At 41.5% G+C, this 22,093-nt stretch overlaps 1 long non-coding RNA gene across 1 annotated transcript; it reads left to right on the top strand.

Moving 5' to 3' along the window:
• The first annotated feature begins 7,804 nt into the window (after positions 1-7,804).
• LOC135779234 (uncharacterized) lies at positions 7,805-20,271 on the top strand. The gene is made up of 3 exons (XR_010544732.1): positions 7,805-7,824; positions 8,272-8,452; positions 20,136-20,271. It is a non-coding gene; the product is annotated as an uncharacterized lncRNA (long non-coding RNA).
• Positions 20,272-22,093: the final 1,822 nt, after the last annotated feature.

Below are 22,093 nucleotides of genomic sequence, written 5' to 3'. Positions count from 1 at the left end.
TCGTGTCACTCACTCGTTTTCTCTCTTCTCTTTCCACAGGCAACAGCTGGGACACAAGAGGCACAGTTACTTGGACTTGGTTTGCTCTCACCTCTCTGCTGGACACAGCGTGCAGTAAGTACGGGTTTCACACGGTTCCTTTCCGTGGCGTTCACTCGCCCCCTCTCTTCTCTTTCCACAGGCAACAGGACAATGAGGTCTTCGATACGTCAGCTGGAGTAAACGGTTCCCGTGTGGCGTCGGGGACAAACCCTCTCGACGAGCTCGGTGGTTGCGGGGAGGGGGAAAACGTCGTACTGTCTCACCGGCCCGAGCGCTGCCCTTTCCTCACCCTCCTTAGGCGTTCGAATACAGGACAGGGGCGCCCTTTCGACGAGACCTCGGGACAGACGGGATTTTCCACTCCTCTCTTCTGGGACGTGCTCACAGCATATATTTAATGGCCACACTGAGACTGACAGCCTCTTTGGTTTTCCCTCGACGAAGCGTACGAAGGCGGGGGTTTGGTCTGACAAGACACACAGCAATACACAGCAATGCACAGCACCACGTCAAAAGTGAAAGTTCCACAGCACAAAGACTCACCCACCACGATCCAGTGTACACTTAGATGCCCGCCGTTCTCCACTTCGCCGGGGTCTGTTCGGCGATGGTATGTGCGGCCCAGTCAGCGGATACGTCGCCGTGGCTAGCCCCAGCCAAATGTCCTTTAGGCTCTCCTACCACGCTAATCTAGGGGTAGGGCCTTCCTCCTTCACTCAGAGGTTAATCGCTTCACAACAAATAGTCCTCACAATGTGTAATCAGCTCAGTGTATTATACTCACGGATACTATCAACTTTAACTCCAACTGTCCTTTGTTCTCATTCCCTCGGCGATCGCTTCGGTCACACACACAGGGCGTCTCTCCTCCTAGCATACAGCAATATCATACATCTCCAAGTTCTCCATGCAGAAATACACTCACGCTTTCTTTACTTCCTCTTCGTTATTTCGTCTCAGCATCCAATGTGTTCAATCGTGCTTCAACCCTTAAGGTGTCCAAAGTCCACACGGTCATGTAAGCTCCAGCGAGAGAGAGAGATAAACAGCCTACGGCCAACGTACTGGAAGATACGAACAGCAGCGCTTCACACTGCACACAAGCACACAACCACACTGCTCTCTTCGGGGTGCTCCTTCAATCAATGCACGTCCTGCCTTTCTTTCGCCTCTTGCGGCTCCTGTCCTCTCTCCGTGCGCTTTCCAGCGCAGCCCGGATCAACAGAGCCCACGGGCTCTTCAAAAGGTGTGTGTCATCTTTCTGCCTTTGGCAGAGGAGCTTTCCCGCGATTCCTCGCCTCTCGTGTCAGTCGTCCTTTTGTTTAGCGTGTCCTCCAATCGTCAATCGCTTCTCTTAACTAGACACAGCTGCGCTCGATTTACTGATTTTCCCTCTTACGGCGCTACCGGAAGTCCGGTGTTCCTCTTTTCCGGCCCGGTGGGAAACCTTCCGGTAGCCTGACTTTGTCAGACTTTGTACTTCTGTCACAAGGTGACGATCTTTTCAGGGGCGGAACCAAAGTTAGGGAAGTTTGGTTCCGCCCCTGAAAAGATCGTCACCTTGTGACAGAAGTACAAAGTCTGACAAAGTCAGGCTACCAAAATTTAGTGAAGAGAGAAAAGCTAGATCAATTAGAAAAGAGAAACTAGAACGGTGCACTGTGTGACTCCATTGGTTGTTAGGCGTTAGGCTTTGTAAATAAACGAGTGTGAACATGCCACAACATATATCCACAAACGAGTTGATAGGAGTGCTACTTGGGTGTAGAGAAAAGTGTGTTCCTCTGGTGCTCTTCAGCTTGGAGATCCAAAATTAACAGTTCAACAATAGTTCTGAGGCACTCACAAGGAATAAATGTTAAAAAGCCTTTATTGTAAACTTGGCTTTATATTTAAAACCATGCCAACATGTTTCGGCCTATATGGCCTTCTTCAGGGCAAACTCAAAATGGCAGTCTGTAGACTGCATGCTCTATATCTTCATATGGTCACATGACCTAAAACACATGATCTATACAGGTATCACATGACACACAAAAAAAAAAAACCCACCAAGCTACATTGTCAATATTATAAAGTAATAATTTTAAATACCACTAACAATACATATAAATATACAGCAACTGGTTACTTTATACAGCAATTACAGAAACAGATTATATCAAAAAAAGAAGAAAAGGATGTAATTACATTTCATGATCCAATAAATAAGTAAGCCTCAGATGCTACATGATTTTACAAGTTCCATATTCTTCACTTTTCACATCAGTATATAATTTAAAAACATCTACATTGACAGATAAATATACCCAAATAATGACATAGGCATGTAGTCAGTTACAAAAAAGGGGAAAAATCCAATTCCAAGTTAAGACCAGGGTATTGATTAGCTTTTAATGTATAAATCCAAAAGGATTCCCTTTGCACTAGTTTTTTTAATCTGTCCCCCCCCCTTAATGATGTTTTAACATGTTCTATGCCAATGATTTTTAAAGTATCACTACTTCCATGGCTTGCCTCTTTGTAATGTAGAGCCATAGGGTATTGATGATTACCTGTTCTTATAGCATATTTGTGCTCTGCTAATCTTTCTTTAAGTTTACGCTTGGTTCTTCCAATATAGAAACAGCCACAAGGACATTCAAGTCTATAGACAACAAATGAGGTACTGCAATTAATAAATGAGTGTATACTGTATTCACGATTTGATGTCACATCTGTAAACTTGCTGGTCTTGACCATATTATTACAATGATTACAGTTTCCACATTTATAGTTACCCCTTTTTGTGTTTAACCAAGTTTTATTCTGTACAGGAGGCATATAGCTTTTCACCAGACTATCTTTTAGAGTAGGAGCTCGTTTAAAGGTAATAGTAGGCACCTCTGGTAGTATTTCTCTCAAGACAGTATCACTTCTTAATATGTCCCAATTCTTCTTTATTATTTGCTTTATCTTATTAGCCTGATTGCTGTACTGTGTGACAAAATAAACTTGGTTTGACTCTTGTTGTCGCCTCCGTTTCAGAACCAACAGCTGTTCTCTGCTAATTTTTTTAACTCTACTGTAAGCTGTATTTAAAGTCTCATGTTTGTACCCTCTTTTCTTAAACCTTTGAATCATGTCTTGAGCATTTTTTTCAAAATTGTCATCAGAATCACATATACGTTTAATCCTTTGAAATTGACCAAAAGGAATATTCTCTATTAACCACGGTGGGTGGTAACTTTCTGCCCTCAGTATAGTATTCCGATCAGTAGGTTTCCTAAACATGGAAGTATGCAATTCACCTTGGTCATCTTTTGATATCTCCAGATCTAAGAAATGGATATTTGTTAGTGAGAACTCTAGACTCAGCTTCAAATTAGGGTTAGTGCTGTTAAGATATGCATGAAACTTTAACAACTCTTGCTGTGACCCAGACCATATAAGAAGAATGTCATCAATATACCTACCCCACCATACAATCTTATTGACATATTCATTTAGAGTCGAATAGACAAATGTTTCTTCCCAGAGACCCATAAACAAATTTGAATAATTTGGTGCAAAACAAGCTCCCATTGCTGTACCTTTTATCTGCTTGAAAAATGTATTTTGAAATAAGAAAACATTGTTAGTTAATGTCCATTCTGTTAATTTTAAGATAAAACTCTGCTGGAGGCATCTGTTCTGGTGGTCTCTTCTCCAAGTAATGTGACAATGCCTTTAACCCCTCTTTGTGATCAATGTTCGTATATAATGACTCAACATCCATTGTCACTAGAAAAGCTGTACCAATGTTTTTTATTTCTTTGATCTTATTTAACACAAAAGTGCTGTCTTGAATAAAGGAGGGCAAATCTATCACGAACTGCTTAATCTGAAAATCAACAAACTTGGATGCCGGTTCAGTGACTGAACCATTGCCACTTATGATTGGCCTTCCTGGTGAGTTCTCCAAGTTCTTGTGTATTTTCGGAAGCATGTAAAAAGAAGCAATTCTTGGACATTTACATTGTAGGAAATCGTGCTCTTTTTTAGAAATCCAGTCTTCACTTATTGCATGTTTAAGCATCTCGTCTAGTTCATTCTTAATTTGTTCAATTGGATTAGATGGTAAAGGCTGATAGTACTCACGGTTATCCAGTTGACGCATAGCCTCGGTGACATACTGGTCTCTGCCCCACACTACCACTGCTCCTCCTTTATCAGCACTTTTGATGATGATCTCATTGTTAGCTGACAAACACTTTAATGCTTCTTTTTCATCCTTTGATAGATTGTAATTCTGTTGGGGTTTTTTATTATCAGATGCGAAGAGTTTGTTCACTTCATATGTAACTTTTGTAGAGAAGGTGTTCAAGGTCGAATTATTTATATAAGGCATAAAAGTTGACTTGGGCCTAAAGTGTGTCTCTTGGGAGTAAGCAGCTGTTCCGCTATAGTTGGTGTAATACCACACTTTTAGCTGAAGATTGCGGTAGAATTTAAATAAATCAACTTTTGTTTGAAATTCCTTAGTTGGATTTGTAGGTGCAAAGGAAAGACCTTTTGATAGAACTGAAATCTGGCTGTTTGAAAGTGGTACACCAGAGATATTGATTACTTCCTGTTTTTCTTTCTCATGCTCCTGCCTTTTGAATGGACTGCCTCGTCTTCGTCCTCGTCTGGTCTTACACCTTTTCGTCTTAGTATTCTGTTGTCTTTTTTGGGTCTGGTACCTAAAAAATCCCCAGGGGGAAGGCTTTCACTTGCAGAGTGATCATCATCACTACTTGGCAGTTGAAATGATACAGTTCTATTCCTTTGTATCTGTACATTTCGATGGCGTCCTTGTCTCCAAGTGTAAACTTTCTCTCCTTTATAGTCCGATTGGTCTCTCTTGAATTTTGCTAGTTTCTCTTGTTTAATCTGTCGTTGTAATTTGTCTAGTCCATCTTTAATCTCCTTTTCAAATGGAAGTTCCTGATCCTTATATTTAGTAGAGATCTCTTTTTTAATAGAAGTTATGTCTCTTTCTGTTACACATTTCTGCTTCTTAGCTTCTTCAATCAGCAGTAACATAAGGTCTAAGGAACACTTATTCAAAATAGCTTCCCATTTGTTCTTAAACTCTATATCACCAAAGCCAAACGATGGAAATTTATTAATCCTCAATCCTCTTGGGATCATTTTCTCTCTCCAGTAATCGGACAATGTAGTCATATGCATCTGTAATTTCAAATCTTTTTCTGAAAGTTTCTTTAGATCAAAAAATATTTTCTTGGCATCTGAGAACTCTGTATCTATCTGATCAAACAGTGTCTCTGAAACAATAATGTTCTCACCCTCTTCTTTGGAGTAGGAAAAAGATCCAGTTGCCATTTTTCAAAGTGAAAAGTAAAAACAAATCCCGACGTTCAAAGAACGGAGCTACTCCTGTTCAGGATGATCCCTCAAAGTCCTTAAACTTAGATCCACAAACGAGTTGATAGGAGTGCTACTTGGGTGTAGAGAAAAGTGTGTTCCTCTGGTGCTCTTCAGCTTGGAGATCCAAAATTAACAGTTCAACAATAGTTCTGAGGCACTCACAAGGAATAAATGTTAAAAAGCCTTTATTGTAAACTTGGCTTTATATTTAAAACCATGCCAACATGTTTCGGCCTATATGGCCTTCTTCAGGGCAAACTCAAAATGGCAGTCTGTAGACTGCATGCTCTATATCTTCATATGGTCACATGACCTAAAACACATGATCTATACAGGTATCACATGACACACAAAAAAAAAAAACCCCACCAAGCTACATTGTCAATATTATAAAGTAATAATTTTAAATACCACTAACAATACATATAAATATACAGCAACTGGTTACTTTATACAGCAATTACAGAAACAGATTATATCAAAAAAAGAAGAAAAGGATGTAATTACATTTCATGATCCAATAAATAAGTAAGCCTCAGATGCTACATGATTTTACAAGTTCCATATTCTTCACTTTTCACATCAGTATATAATTTAAAAACATCTACATTGACAGATAAATATACCCAAATAATGACATAGGCATGTCGTCAGTTACAAAAAAGGGGAAAAATCCAATTCCAAGTTAAGACCAGGGTATTGATTAGCTTTTAATGTATAAATCCAAAAGGATTCCCTTTGCACTAGTTTTTTTAATCTGTCCCCCCCCCTTAATGATGTTTTAACATGTTCTATGCCAATGATTTTTAAAGTATCACTACTTCCATGGCTTGCCTCTTTGTAATGTAGAGCCATAGGGTATTGATGATTACCTGTTCTTATAGCATATTATAGCATAAAAGATAGTCTGGTGAAAAGCTATATGCCTCCTGTACAGAATAAAACTTGGTTAAACACAAAAAGGGGTAACTATAAATGTGGAAACTGTAATCATTGTAATAATATGGTCAAGACCAGCAAGTTTACAGATGTGACATCAAATCGTGAATACAGTATACACTCATTTATTAATTGCAGTACCTCATTTGTTGTCTATAGACTTGAATGTCCTTGTGGCTGTTTCTATATTGGAAGAACCAAGCGTAAACTTAAAGAAAGATTAGCAGAGCACAAATATGCTATAAGAACAGGTAATCATCAATACCCTATGGCTCTACATTACAAAGAGGCAAGCCATGGAAGTAGTGATACTTTAAAAATCATTGGCATAGAACATGTTAAAACATCATTAAGGGGGGGGGGACAGATTAAAAAAACTAGTGCAAAGGGAATCCTTTTGGATTTATACATTAAAAGCTAATCAATACCCTGGTCTTAACTTGGAATTGGATTTTTCCCCTTTTTTGTAACTGACTACATGCCTATGTCATTATTTGGGTATATTTATCTGTCACTGTAGATGTTTTTAAATTATATACTGATGTGAAAAGTGAAGAATATGGAACTTGTAAAATCATGTAGCATCTGAGGCTTACTTATTTATTGGATCATGAAATGTAATTACATCCTTTTCTTCTTTTTTTGATATAATCTGTTTCTGTAATTGCTGTATAAAGTAACCAGTTGCTGTATATTTATATGTATTGTTAGTGGTATTTAAAATTATTACTTTATAATATTGACAATGTAGCTTGGTGGGGTTTTTTTTTTGTGTGTCATGTGATACCTGTATAGATCATGTGTTTTAGGTCATGTGACCATATGAAGATATAGAGCATGCAGTCTACAGACTGCCATTTTGAGTTTGCCCTGAAGAAGGCCATATAGGCCGAAACATGTTGGCATGGTTTTAAATATAAAGCCAAGTTTACAATAAAGGCTTTTTAACATTTATTCCTTGTGAGTGCCTCAGAACTATTGTTGAAATGCCACAACATATTTCCCGTGTAGTTTTTCTCGAAAATGTTGCAACTGTTGTCATGTAGAGAACCATGATACCATTGTTTTAAAGTCTGTAGTATCAACATGAAAACAATTCAAGATTTTTCAAGTTTTCTTTTCTGGTGTTAGGTCTTCTGTGTCAGTAAAAGGCGCAGAACATATAAACATATGATCTAGTTCGAAAAATGGGTACATGCATATCCCAAAAGTCTGAATAAAGAAATTTTGTTAAGAAGTAATACGAAATGAGTAGGTTGTTAAAAAGAAATAATACGAATGTGTGTTTATAATCATTGACGGTTACATTTTAAAGACTGGAAACATGCAAAGACAACCATACAATTCACTGCCAGAGGCTGGGGCTGAATTCAGAGGTGTGGTTTTAAGGTAAGCTACCAGGAAATATCTGCTGTGGGTCATTCAGTACTGAAGAGAAATGACAGAGAGCAGGTAAGAGTTAAGAAGTCAGCTCTTTATAATTCACTTTATAATTCACATAATTCACACAGTTTGCTTTCATTTAACGTGGGTCTCTTTACATCTCTTGTGAAGTAACCTTATGTATATACAGTAGGAAGTGTACTTTTAACAGCCACCTGTGCCTATAAAAAGGCATGAATGCATATTAGTGTACTAAAACAGACCTATGTGTTTGTGTACTGATTTGGACCAAAAATTGACTCCTATTTTATATCTGGTAAGGATTTGCTACTGTCTGGGGTGGGGTTAGGAGGTAAAAGAAATTCATTAATTCAGAATTTAATCATTAAACTTGTACACAATTCAGATAATTATAAGAGTACCAACATGCAAGTGTTTACGTGTGCAAGCTTTCACTTTCAGTTGTCATGCATATTAAGACGTGATGATCAATCTGTTCTGTATCTCCATCTCTAGTTGATCATGGATAAGCCAGTTTGCCTCATTAACAAAGACTCAGATGGGAAGCTTTGTGTACAGCAGTCAGCGCTGCAGATCCTTCTGAAGATCGATCAGCCGGTGGTGGTGGTGGCTGTGTTCGGTCTCTATCGCACTGGGAAATCCTACCTGATGAATCGACTCGCCGAGAAACAAACAGGTTAAACCCCCACATGCAATACTGATAGCAACCCAAAGCTTATGGCCGTGTGTCCACCAAATTGTTATTTTTTACCCATGTAACCTGGTGAGTCTATTTAGACTACCATGGCAACAGGAATGAGGTTTTAATTATAATTTGTTATAATGTTATATTGCACATTTTAGTTACTTACTCTTTCATTACAGATGTGTTTTATAAATGTACATTTAGTTTTCTTGTTTAAAATAATGTTTTTAAGTTATTTCTTTTTACGTGATGAGGTGATGCCTGCGTGTGACGAGGAGGGGGAAGCGAAAGCTAAAGCTTTGTTTATACTCGCGCTTTGGTCCGCAACGCAAGCTTCCGCAGATCGCGGGCGCGTCTCACCAAACGGACGAGGCGTTTATAGTTGACGCGCTCGCTGTTGCACTATTTTTTGAACCACCAGGGGCGACGCGAGCAATAAAGTCAAAAACAAACATAAAGAAGAGGATAGAAGAAGTCGTCCGCTGGAACAACCCTGGTGCTTTTAACATCAGAGTTTGATATATAAATATGAGAACATGAATAAAACAACAATCTTTTAAATATGTCTTTATTAAACATTATCATTTCATTAACGTTTTTAACTAAACAAACAGTACAGATATCTTAAGGTTTGTATTTTATTCCTCGTTTAGTGGTTGATTCAATACAAATTAAGCCAAACATTCTGAATCATGTAAAAGAATTTGTGTTTTAAACTGCAAAGTTTCCATACTTTACTTACAGAGTGTCAGATAAATATATACATTGTTTTGCTTGGATTGATCAAAGAGATACGTCACAGGCTTGCCTGCTCGGACAGAATCGCCTCCAGTTCGGTCATTTTCGGATGTGGAGCCGCGCGGAAAGTTACAAAAAATGCCGTGCACAGCGCCACGCGAAATGGGGTCTCGCGCACCCAACGCGCGCGACCGCCCACGTCGTTGACGTCATTTTTGCCACGCCCACCAACGCGCCCGTGCGGACGCGTCGAGTATAAACATAGCTTAAGAGGGAGTAGAGCACGCAGAGTTGAGGTTATGAACACGGGGATTTTAAATCTATAATCCTCTTAATATACTGGTGTTAAGACTGTCACTTAACATACGTGTTTTGTGTTTTGCTTATAAGCACTTATTTGGCAAGTTTACATTGAGTTTCGTATTGTGTGGGACTGAACTGTTCATCACGTGCGTTGAAGTAAGTGGTTAGCCGGAGCTAAAGCTAACGGATTGTTTACATTTGTCGTGGGTTACCAGATAGCGCTTCGGGCATAGCTACATGCCCGAAGTTCCTCTGGCATCGCGGGAGAGATCGACGCCACAACAGATAGGGCTCCGGGTGACCGGAAAGCCCGGAGTTCCTCTGTTGCCACGAGGGACATCGCCATTACTCCAGCTCGAGACGAGGGTTTCCAACGTCGCGGACGCAGCACCGAAAGCACCATCAGGCCTGCAACGTAGGGTGAATGTGTGAGAGTGGGCACACGTATGTAAGTTTATATATCATTTAAAGTGATATTGAATATACTGTGATACTTTCGGTTTTGAATATTGAAATCATTCATTTTATTTAAGTTACTATTGAGTTACATTCAAAGTTGTTTAATAGACAACTAATTGTCTATTTGTTGCTGACGTAGTTATCTACGTGTTATTTCTTGAAAAGAGTACATTTGTTTGTGAATTTCAAACTAATACATTTTTGTCTACATATCTTACTTAAATTTTATACTTTATTTTATTGAATTCATTTGCCAATTTTATACATAAAAGACACAAAAGACACAGTTGGTATTTGCTGATCTTTATTGCTGCTGAAGGGAAACAAAGTAAATAACTTATCTGTTAAAGTTAAGTACCAAGTTAAGTAAAATAACTATACTTACCCAGGCCCCATTGTTATTATAGTTCATTCTATAAAAAAGGGTTACACCCACCCTGCAAGCAAGCCTATAATGGCCCATTATTGGCCCATTTAGGGCTCGTCTTAGGGCCCCGAGCAGGCTGAGGCTGTTTTCACATATGTTGGTGCGCACCGTGGTGCGGCCTCGGAGCGCACCAAAATACATTGTATCATTTTTCAGTTAGTGCGGTCAGTGTTCACATATTATTTTTTTGCTGTACTCAAAATGCCTCACCGTACACCGTGTGACAACGGTCAGCGCTGTCATTGGTCTCTGACAGCTCTTACGTCTCATGACCACCCCCACGTTTCCACGACAAACAGCTTGACATGAAGAGCGCAGCTTTCAAGATGTGGAGATAAACTATGCACGTCTTTGCAAAGTTTCTTTGCTTTAACGTGAAATTGCATAGCTGTTCTATTAAAGTTTTTCTCACGGAGCCGTTTGCTAAAAAGCCTGTAATGTCACAATTTGTCTGTGGAGGACCGCTATGCATTTATAAAATCATCAGCTCAAACGTAAAGGAGACTGCGAATCTCTGCCACGGACCAGGATTGGCTTGTTTGTTGTTAACCCACAATATAACACCCGGCTCATGTCACGACGGAAGCCCAGTGGCTCAAACATGTGGAGAACTTCCTGTATTTGGTTTGGCCCGAGGTCCAGCAGTGTTCACACCACAGGTGGGTCGCCCCAGAGTTTGGCGACAGCCGCTCCGAGACCATCTGTTTAGAGCGGTCTCGGAGCGGCCGTTTAGTGCGCACCCGAGTGCGGCTGTTGTGTTCACACTGAACCAAACAAACCGTACTCGGAGCGACATGTCATTTGGGCCGACCTAAACAGTGTATATGTGAAAACACCCTCACAGCGCAGGGCCGTGAGTTTTTGCTCATCGGCAAAAGGTTGGCCCCTTAGTGCTGGCCCAGCACAGGCAGCCCTCACTTACCGCCCAGAAATACCTCACCAGGCCCACACAGGATCTGCACAGGCAGCTCTCCCTCCAACACTTTTGCCTCTAATTTTTAGGTAGCCCTAAACAAGTTAATTAGCAGGTTTAAAAGTGTTTGTTTGGGGTTGGTGCTGAAATCTGCAGGACAGGTGCCCTCTAGGAACAGGATTGGATTGATCCACAACGTTTTGACTATAAATACTTTTCGGCTACTACAACTTTAGTCTTTGTGGATCTGAAATGAATGCTGTAACCACATAACTAATGTATCTATTGTCAAAAATGTACAGTCAAAGAGATTTCAAACCAATGTATTTATAAAATAAAAAGTATTTCAATTTATTTCAATTTTAACACCCTGAAGGGACTACAAATTATCTATACAACTATAAAATAATACAAAGTAACAAAAATATCAAATTATTACTTTGCCAATGAATACTTTAGAACACCAAAACATATTGTTAACGGAGGTCACTCTTCCCCCGAGGTCTCTAAACTAAACAGACGGTGTTAGCACTCCTTTCCTTCACCCGCTCTGTCTTGAATTCCGCAACCACACCTTTATCTCACTTTCAACTTCATAATCAGGAGGACTTAAAGGCTGAAAGGAGCATTGTCTTACAGCAGGAATGTCCAAACTCGGTCCAGGAGGGCCGATGTGCTGCAGAGTTTAACTGAAACTTCCCTCACTATACCTGCCTTAAAGTATCTGATGTCACGGGGTGACAACAGGAGAACAGGCAAGCGGAACTACTTTTGCAAGGGTGGTTTCCCGCTGGAACGATTGAAATGAAACACCCAGCCAGTTTGAATCCCTCCGCCGGGAATTTAACGAGCAAACGAGCGCCAGGTATGCCGGTTAAACGTGGCGATGGCCGATTGGGACATGACAGAGAAGGATGGTCTATAAAAGGGATGTTGAAGGAAGGAGGAGCTCTCATTCCTGTTCTGGTTGGAGGAAGAGGCAGCAGTATAGCGAGTGGACACGAGAAGTGTGAGTTCAAGAAGGGTAAAAGGACCAGACCATTCATTTGGTTGAAGAGGAATAAATGCTGTGAATAAATTTCTAGGAGAAAACGAAAACGGATGTGAAAAGATGTCCCCACGAATTAGTTAAATCATGCTCTTCAAGCTACCCTGCTTTGCTGGGTTTACACGATTGATTATCTGCTTCTGTGTGACTATGGTGTTCTGTTTTCCCGACCCTCTGTGAAGAATACTCCCTTCTGCTTTGTGTTCCCTAGTGATGTGAAAGCAAGAGGCCGACAGGATCATTGCCCTATTATATCGGAGCTTCATTGTGTCTCGGCTGTGTGAGAGAAGAGGAACTAGCGTGGCCGACGGGCAGATTTGTGGATAACTAGACGTGTGCATTGCTGTGGATTGGTTTGACTATTATTGGAGTGTGCAGAGCACCTGTCCTGCTGATGTCCGTGCCTGAGACCTTGACAGTACCGTCTACTTGTAGAGCTGAAGTTTCCCACTAATGATCTGTGAAATAGCTATTATAAGATCTATCTAGACGGTCCGCACATCTACCTGCTCACCGCTGTGTCTGTATAAGAAAGCACTGCCTGGACATTCATTGTTACTACATATATATATACGCCTGCCGAGGAAAGTCTGCCCTGCATAGTCACCGTTGACGAAAGCCCCCCCCCCTTGTATACATTTACATTTACATTTAGTCATTTAGCAGACGCTTTTGTCCAAAGCGACTTACAAGTGAGGTAAACAATAGAAGCAATTATGGCAACATAAGAACAGCAATACATAAGTGCACTGGAAATAGTCTCATCAAGTCCAACACAGTATACATAGCCAAGGGTATGTTAGTAGTTTTTTTTTTTTTTTTTAGATAAGGAGGAAGGTAGATAGAGAAAGAGATAAAGAGAAGGGTAACTAAATAAAGATAGTAAATCTGTAATTAGGAAGTTAGGTAATGGTGGAAGAGATGGGTTTTTAGCCGAGTCTTAAAGACAGCTACAGTGTCAGCTGATCGGGTCACGACCGGCAGATCATTCCACAGTTGTGGGACAGTTCCTGAGAAGGTACGCATTAGTGTTTTCTTCCCTTTTTGAGATGGTACCACAAGTCGTCGCTCGGTGGCAGAGCGCAGTGATCGAGAGGGTACATAAGGCTCTATAAGCAAGCGAAGGTAAGGGGGTGCTGACCCAGTGGTGGTTTTAAAGGCCAGGAGCAGAGCCTTAAATTTGATGCGGGCTGCTATAGGAAGCCAGTGTAACTTGACAAAGAGAGGAGTGACGTGCGCCCTCTTTGGCTCATTGAAGACCACTCTTGCCGCTGCGTTCTGAATCATCTGTAAGGGTTTGGTCGTGCAGGCTGGAAGTCCTGCCAGTAGCGCATTGCAGTAGTCCAGCCTGGACAGGACAAGAGCTTGGACCAGGACCTGCGTAGCATGCTCATCTAGGAAAGGTCTAATTTTCCTAATATTGTAGAGGATGAATCTACAAGAGCGAGCGGTGCTGGCAACATGCTCCGTGAAGCTAAGCCGATCATCAATGACCACTCCCAGGTTTTTGGCCGTCTTGGAAGGCGTGATGGTCGAGGAACCTAGCTGAATGGAAAAGTTGTGCTGAATCTTTGGTTCGGATGATATGACAAGCAGTTCTGTCTTCCCAAGGTTAAGCTGGAGATGGTGATCCTTCATCCAGAGTGAGATGTCCCTCAGGCATGCCGAGATGCGGGCAGAAACCGTAGGATCATCAGGGTGGAACGACAAGTGGAGTTGAGTGTCGTCTGCATAGCAGTGGTAGGAAAAGCCATGTTTCCGAATGACAGAGCCCAGGGATGTCATGTATATCGAAAAGAGCAGCGGTCCAAGCACAGAGCCTTGAGGGACCCAAGTATCTAGACGTTGGGGTTCGGAGACGTCACCTCTCCAGGATACCCGAAATGACCTATCTGAGAGGTACGACTTGAACCATAAAAGCGCTGTGTCAGTGACACCCATAGACATGAGAGTCGACAGGAGGATGCGGTGATTGACGGTGTCAAAAGCTGCAGATAGATCCAGTAAGATCAGCACAGATGATTTGGAGGCTGCCCTTGCCTGCCTTAGGGCCTCAATGACTGATAGCAGCGCAGTCTCAGTGGAGTGACCACTTTTGAATCCAGACTGATTGCTATCCAGGAGGTTATTTTGTGTGAAGAAAGTGGAGAGCTGGTTGAACACAATGCGTTCAAGAGTCTTGGAAATGAAGGGAAGAAGAGAAACGGGTCTGTAGTTCTCTAGCATAGCAGGATTGAGAGTGGGTTTCTTCAGCAACGGGGTTATCCGGGCCTCTTTAAATGCTACAGGGAAGGTGCCAGTGGAAAGGGATGAATTGATAATGTGAGTGAGAGCAGGGATAACAGACGGAGAGATGGCCTGGAGGAGATGGGTGGGTATGGGATCTAGCGGGCAGGTAGTCGGATGATTAGAAGCCAAGACCTTGGAAACATCTGCTTCGGATAGGAGAGAGAAGGAGGGAAGGGAGCATGTCTCAGGGATTTGAGAATGCGCAAGAAGCGGCGGCTCGGAGAACTGACTGCTAATAGTTTTCGTTTTCTTCACAAAGAAGGAAGCAAAATCATCAGCCGTTAGGTCGGATGAAGGTGGAGGGGCAGGGGGACAAAGAAGGGTAGAGAAGGTCTTGAAGAGAGTGTGAGAGTCAGGTGAGTTGTTAATCTTTGAATGGTAGTATAGGGTCTTTGCAGAGGAGACATCCTTGGAGAAGGAGGCAAGAAGAGACTGATAGAGGCAGAGATCAGAAGGATCATTCGATCTGCTCCACTTCCTCTCTGTAGCCCTGAGTGTGGAGCGATGCTCACGGAGAACCTCAGTTAGCCAAGGAGCAGAAGGTGTTACCCGGGCCGGTCCAGATGTCAGAGGGCATAATGTGTCTAAGCAGGATGTAAGAGTGGAACAAAGTGTGTCAGTGGCATTGTCAGTATCTAACAGAGAGAGTTGGCTGGGAGCGGGCAGCGTGGAAACAATCGCAGAGGATAAGCGGGAGGGAGAGAGCGTGCGCAGGTTGCGCCTGAACGTGACCAATGGGGGATCGTATGTAGCGACAGTGGGAGTCAGGTCGAGGTCGAGAGTAATTAGGAAGTGATCAGATGTGTGAAGTGGGGTGACCTGGGTGTGGTAGGTGGAACAACAGCGTGTGTAGATAAGATCTAAAAGATTACCAGACCTGTGTGTTGGTGAAGTAGGGACTCGCTTGAGGTCAAATGACGCAGTCAGGGTGTTGAAGTCAGCTGCCTGTGGTTTCTCCAGGTGGATATTGAAGTCACCAAGTACTACTAAAGGAGTACCATCCTCAGGGAATGAAGACAGAAGTACGTCTAACTCCTCCAAGAAGTGTCCAAGTTGACCTGGGGGGCGATAGATAACTAAAAAATGCATTTTAGTAGGGTGGATGATAGTAACAATATGCGATTCGAAAGAGTTGCTGTCACATGAGGGGGTTTGCTGTTGGAATTTCCAGTCCTTTGGGATGAGCAGACTAGTTCCTCCACCCCTTCCTGTTGTGCGAGGACTGTGTGAGAAAGTGTAGTTGTTGGAGAGGGCAGCCGGAGTGGCCGTGTCCTCTGGTTTAATCCATGTCTCAGTAAGTGCTAAAACAGAAAGGCCAGAATGTGAGGCAATGGCAGAAAATGAAATGCTTTGTTGACAGCAGATTGGCAGTTCCATACGCCAATGGGAAGAGAGAGTGAGGCAATAGTGGAAGGTGGGAGAGTGCGGAGGTTATTAATATTTCTCCCACGGCGACGTGATACAACAGATTTACGAGTTGTAATGACAGTAGAGATTTGAAAGCACATAGTAAAATTATAAGAATAGGAAATGTACAAGAGAGGAAAAAGAGTGCTATATAGATAAATAGAAAAAGTTAGTACAAAAAGTGCAATACTTAAGTGCCCAGTCGGTGTTCCTGCTCGGTGGAGTCGCGCAGGTAGAGTCGATGGTCTTTACACTTTTCGGTCTTCACACGACGAGGGCTGCACGAGGGCTATACTTACCGTTGTGTTGGGCCAGCCTCAGAAAAAGGACGGGCAAGAGGACAGTCCTCCACCTGCCCCGGGCTGGGCTGGAAGAGAAGCCAAAAAGAAGATTAGTTTTTAGAGTGCTCAGTTTTAAACTAAATTAATACAATTCCATTTGTTCATTTTTAACTTTGTTGTCTGTCTGCTTTTTGAGAACTCTAGGGTCTCCTCGAAGTGGTACTGGTGTCAGGGGCTAGAGTATTGGTAGTCTGCCTCGACCTGTGACCCCGGATTTCCACCGACTGCGGAGCGCCTGCAGATCGGCTCCGCTGCGTTACGGCTCCGCACTCCGCCGTCCGTCAATACCCACCAGTTCCGTATTTGTTGCAGAGCGGCTGCGTGCTGAAGTGACGAGGACCCATGAGGTCTCGCAAATTCACGTGATGATCGCGCGATACCTAGTTCTGTCTCTGCCCATTATGCCGTTGAATTATGACATTTTAACAAACCAGCCCAGATCACAACACGAGATCTCGCGTAGACAGAGCAGTACATCAAATCCATCCAAAATTCAAAAAATAAGGCGGCTGCTAAAACATTTATTTATGCTCTATCTTTAATGTATTTATTTTAAACTCCCCCTGGCTCTGTTCCTGTCTATTATTTGTTGTTTCTGTATGATATGACTTCATTTGTGTGTGTTTGCAATGTTTGTATTGCAAAGATTTAATAAAAAAACACAAGTTCTCGCGAATTCAGGTATGATCACGCGATAAAGTCATGAGCTGGAGATGTGACGGATTCGGAGCGCAGTCAGTGGAAATACACACATTGACTTGAATGGAAACTGTAAGACGCCACCCACTGGCCCAAGGAAGGTACCCAATGGCGTGGTGAAGGCATTACGTGATCTTGCCGTCCGTAGCGCTTCTAGAAGAATAATTTTATTTATTTAATTTGATTCTTTGACCTCTGTGGTTAAATTATAATCTGACTCCAGTTTATTAGTTTTCAATGTTATTCTGATGCTGATCACAATTTATATAATTATTATTATATTTTTGTTCTCTTAATTATTTAGAATGAATTACATTCACATAGAGAATATATTGTATCCCTGGAGGTGCTTAAGGCAGTTCCGTACAGCTGGTTGTAGAGGCATTTCTCCTTCTTAACTTAAAGTTAGAGGTTTATCCAAACACACTATAAAATATGAGGATCCATCTATATTGAGATTGAGTCATTATTACCTCCAACCTACAAAAGTGGGAATTAACTCCAGTCATATTTTCAGTCAAGGTAATTCCTAATCTACCCCCCTCCGGTATATTTATAAAATATAATAAAAGACTTGACAAGGTTTAAAATGAATAGATGTTAACAATTTATTTTGCCAGGCAGGCTACACTTAAATCAATCATTCATCAATCAAAAATATCCACAACTAAAAAGATCAGCACAATGTCAAAATCATACCTGGCAATTAAAGACACACAAAGTGGTCTAGGAAGATTCTTGTTAAAGATTTCTTCCATGATGTTTGAATACACACAGAGTGTGGGAGCTTCTGGGTACAGAATGGCTCCCCGAACATCTAGCCAGGCCACCTTTTATACACAGCGTGAGACAAAGACATCGTAAAACTACAAAGTCCAGTTTGACCTGTGGCAAGTGATAAGAACACCTGGTCAAACTAGCCAGAAGTACTCTGGCAAAACCCCACCTACAAGAAATGCATCTGTGTTAAGTGTATCTTAAACTTATAGAAATGAGACCTTTTACTCATCGCACCATGACCTTTAAAATAATATTACACATGAATATGTATGTAAAACACAATCTTAGAACCACATAATATGTATACATTACATTTCAGCAGATACTCAGTGATGTGAGCCTAAAGGCTAACAGTTCAAAAACCTTTGTGATGAATAGATTAACACATCAAAGAGTTGTATATCTGAAGACCTCTTTCATCTACGGGTCAAATTTGGGTTAACAACACCCCCTGAGGTTTAATTGTTTTACAGTGTCTTTTCATAAATAAACTTAAGTTGATTATTTAACATCCAGTATTACAAAACCGATTGACTCCGCCGCCGTTCCGCAACGGATCCGCAGCCGTTCTGCAGTCGGTGGAAATCCGGGGTGACACTAGTGTACCCAGCAAGACCTTGGCCATTTCTCAATATACGTTCTTGTCTGGACTTGTGTTCTTGTGGACTTGTAAAACGTCATCAGTCGCGGCCCAAGTACTGTTCCAAATTAAAGTTCACATAACATCCCCAGATGTTTTCTTGATCCGACCATTTTATCAAGGATGCATGAGGAGGTGACTTGTGCGGACTTCTGACAGCCACATTTCCAAGAATGCATTTCGCGTCAACAACAATGAATTCAAAATATTTTAAATACTACTCTTTCTGTGTCATAAAATGTAGTTTTAAGAGCTGTTTAGTAGAGAATATAGATGATTAAACGTTAAATATGTGGTTAATTAGTAATGATAGCTCCCTATATTAAAAATTTCCTTTTGGAAATATGAGTTCTGGTGAATCAGCAGGTGGTCAGCGGCGTATACACTGACGGCAGCCTCATCTCAGCAAGTCCTTCTGAAATTTGCCGCAATCTCAGTGCAGCTGCTCTGCCCTTCGGTGTCTGATGGTCAAACATAAAATATTCCCTTGGATGTATCTAACTGGCATTTTTTGTCTCATCAATTTTTTTCTTTTTATTATTCATATGAAGCCTGTTATTTGTTATCCTTTTAAATGATGCTAAGTTTCACATCAACTTAAATCACATATATTTTTATATAATCTTAAAAACTCTGCAGAGACACCTGTCCTCCAAGAGCAGGATTAGACACCCACCAATGGTACTGTACAGGCAGTCTAACAGGAAGGAAAATAGCAAAAATTACAAAATTATTGCAATTATTTGCAGTTATTCTTTTTTTAGAAGTAAACTGTACTCTTCTTGTAACATTTATGAACTATATAAAATGATATTATAAGTATATTTTCTGTCCCATATCTTAATGCATTTGAATAGACTAAATCATCCAGTGAAAGAACGCACTCTGTCTCAAAGAGCACACTTGTTTATGCATCGTCTTAGACACAAAAATGTTTTCCTTTTGTGCAGAGTTATAAGGTCGTATTGAATTTTACATACATTTTTCAAAAGCATTCAAACAGAACGTGGGCTACCAACACAAAACCTGCATGGGCCCAAAGTTAAAAAAATGGGCTGGCCCACTCTGGGACATCATTGGATTAATGAAGGCAGTCCGCTAGTGTGGGCTGCTCACAGAAAGCCAGAGAGAGCCCAAAGCTTTGGCCTTTACCTGGGCAAGCCCACACTATACCTGTTTAGGTTTGGTGTGGGCTGGCTCTAGCTCACTGTGCCCACAAAAAGCCAGCATGAGCCCCGCAGTGTCATGTTTGCAGGGCAGCTATCCAATCATGGTGGAGGAGAGGTGGCAGAAACACCACACTGACTAACAGTCACATCTTCTTGTACAATATAACTGAATAACAATGGAGAAGCTATTATTGGTAGTACCAAATGACCACAACATTAGTATTTATGGATAAAACTAACAAAATCTGAAACAATATATCCAGGGATATTCCATGATATAGTAACCAAAGTGTGTCACCTAAAAAATGCTGTAACCCCAAAGCACTTCCAAGGGCTCACAGCTGCCATTTTCAGAAGAGTGCTTGGTGTTTTTAGCTACTTAAATACACTGTGGTGGACACACGGGCTAAGAGAAACATGATCCAGTTAAATTAATAAAAGTGATTGTGTCTTGTTTTTAGTATGAAATTATCAGGGTTTGCATTGGGGAGCACAAAGGAGTCCAAGACAAAGGCATCTGGATGTGGTGTGTGCCCCACCCCTCTAAAAAAGAAACCACTCTGGTGTTGCTGGACACTGAGGGACTCTGAGACGTCAACAAGGTGATGTGACAGCCAAATAACCAAAAACCACAACTACAAGTAGTGTCAAATGTAGGGCTGAAACGATTCATCGAGTTACTCAAATAATCCTTGAGGCTTGTTAAATTCCTATGACGCGCACTATACAGTGCCATACCAAACTGAAGCAACTGGTCTGACTGGGGTGTCACTCTTCCTCACGCACAGCACCCACACGTACGCACGCACGCACGCACGCACGCACGCACGCACGCACGCACGCACGCACGCACACACACACACACACACACACACACACACACACACACACACACACACACACACAGGTTGTTACCATGCCAAGTAGGCTCACCCCAGAAATTATATATTATTTGTTAGTAGCCTAATAGTAAATGCTCCTGGTGTAGAAATGTACATAAACCAGATGTCAGGGCTAGATTACAGCTGTTGTGCACTGCTTAATTGTTGGCTCTGGCACTTAAATGGGTTAATTGCAATAAATAGGCTTAGTTTTTTGGAGCCAAATGTCAGTACCTCTGTTTTTTAGAAATAAAAGCCTAATGCTTGATCATTTTACAGCCACATAATTTTCATTATGCATTATTTGTTTTGGTTGTTTAAAAACACCCACAACATTTTTATCCGATTAATCAACTACAAAAAGAATCGATAGCTGCAGCCCTAGTCAAATGTCAGTTTAAAGGGGCCATGAATATTTGTGGTGGTAGTTGAGGCTAGGCTTGTTGCGATAGTCGATGAAACGGTGATTACCGGTGCTTTAGCCTCTCACCGGTTAGATCACTTGCCCACCGCGACACCGTCTTTCACCGTCGTTTTGATATTTTCTTGTAATTAAATAATTTAATCATTTCGTTAGAGAGAGCAAACACAACTGAATGTGTCTGCTGCCTGAATTCAGCGGAGCTCAATGCGCGTCATCACAGAGCAGCGGCTGCGGGTGTCAGATTACATTTATTTCTGTCAGACTGCGGTGAGCAGATGATGACAGAAGCCGCGTGCTTACTCGTTTTTGTTATAATATACATATATGATGTTTAATATAGGCAAGATCATTTTGTTGTTGTGTTTTTCATTAAGAATAATAATAAACCCATCATTCAAGCAGCGCTTTATGGAGGAATAGCCGGTTGCTCTGCTTGGGACTGGCGGGTTTCTGTCAGAAGTACCTGCGCACATTGACTCAAGCACTTAAACAGCTGTTGCACTCGCATTTGCATGCAAATTCATACGCGATTTAACACAGCGTACGCAAGCGCTGGATTTAAACAACAGTTGCATCTAATACAAAAGTGAAAGTAAAATGCGCACTTTTGTGCATTTATAAGCCCCTCCCACCCGGTGAAACCGGTATCACCGGGTTTGTCACGCGCTGATTAACCGGTGGGAAAATTCTGTCACCGCAACAACCCTAGTTGAGGCACTGTGGTAATATTACATTTACCACATTTCTGGCTTTTGAGAATGAACACATTTATTCACTACAGACCCGGCGCCATACACAAATTCACGGACGGGCATTTCATTTTTTCAGGGGGGGCAAAAATGAGATCAACCTGACTGCAATGCATAATATCATTAAATATGAATTAAATGAACAAAAACTACAAAGAACTTGGGAATTCACGTTTTGTGTGTACGCCCCATAAAACACTTTCATCACTACATTTTTCTAACTGTAATTGTTTTTCTCTGGGGGACTCAAAGCATGACACCAACATCTTCTGTCTGGCTGTGTTACTGAGCAGCACTCTGGTATACAACAGTCGAGGGACGATTGACAACAGGGCTATTGAAGAGCTGCAGTATCCTTCTGACAA

Source organism: Paramisgurnus dabryanus, chromosome 1 (genome assembly GCF_030506205.2).
Source record: "Paramisgurnus dabryanus chromosome 1, PD_genome_1.1, whole genome shotgun sequence".
Lineage (NCBI taxonomy): Eukaryota > Metazoa > Chordata > Actinopteri > Cypriniformes > Cobitidae > Paramisgurnus > Paramisgurnus dabryanus.
Note: the sequence above shows the minus strand (reverse complement) of the source record. Positions and strands in the feature narration are given on the sequence as shown.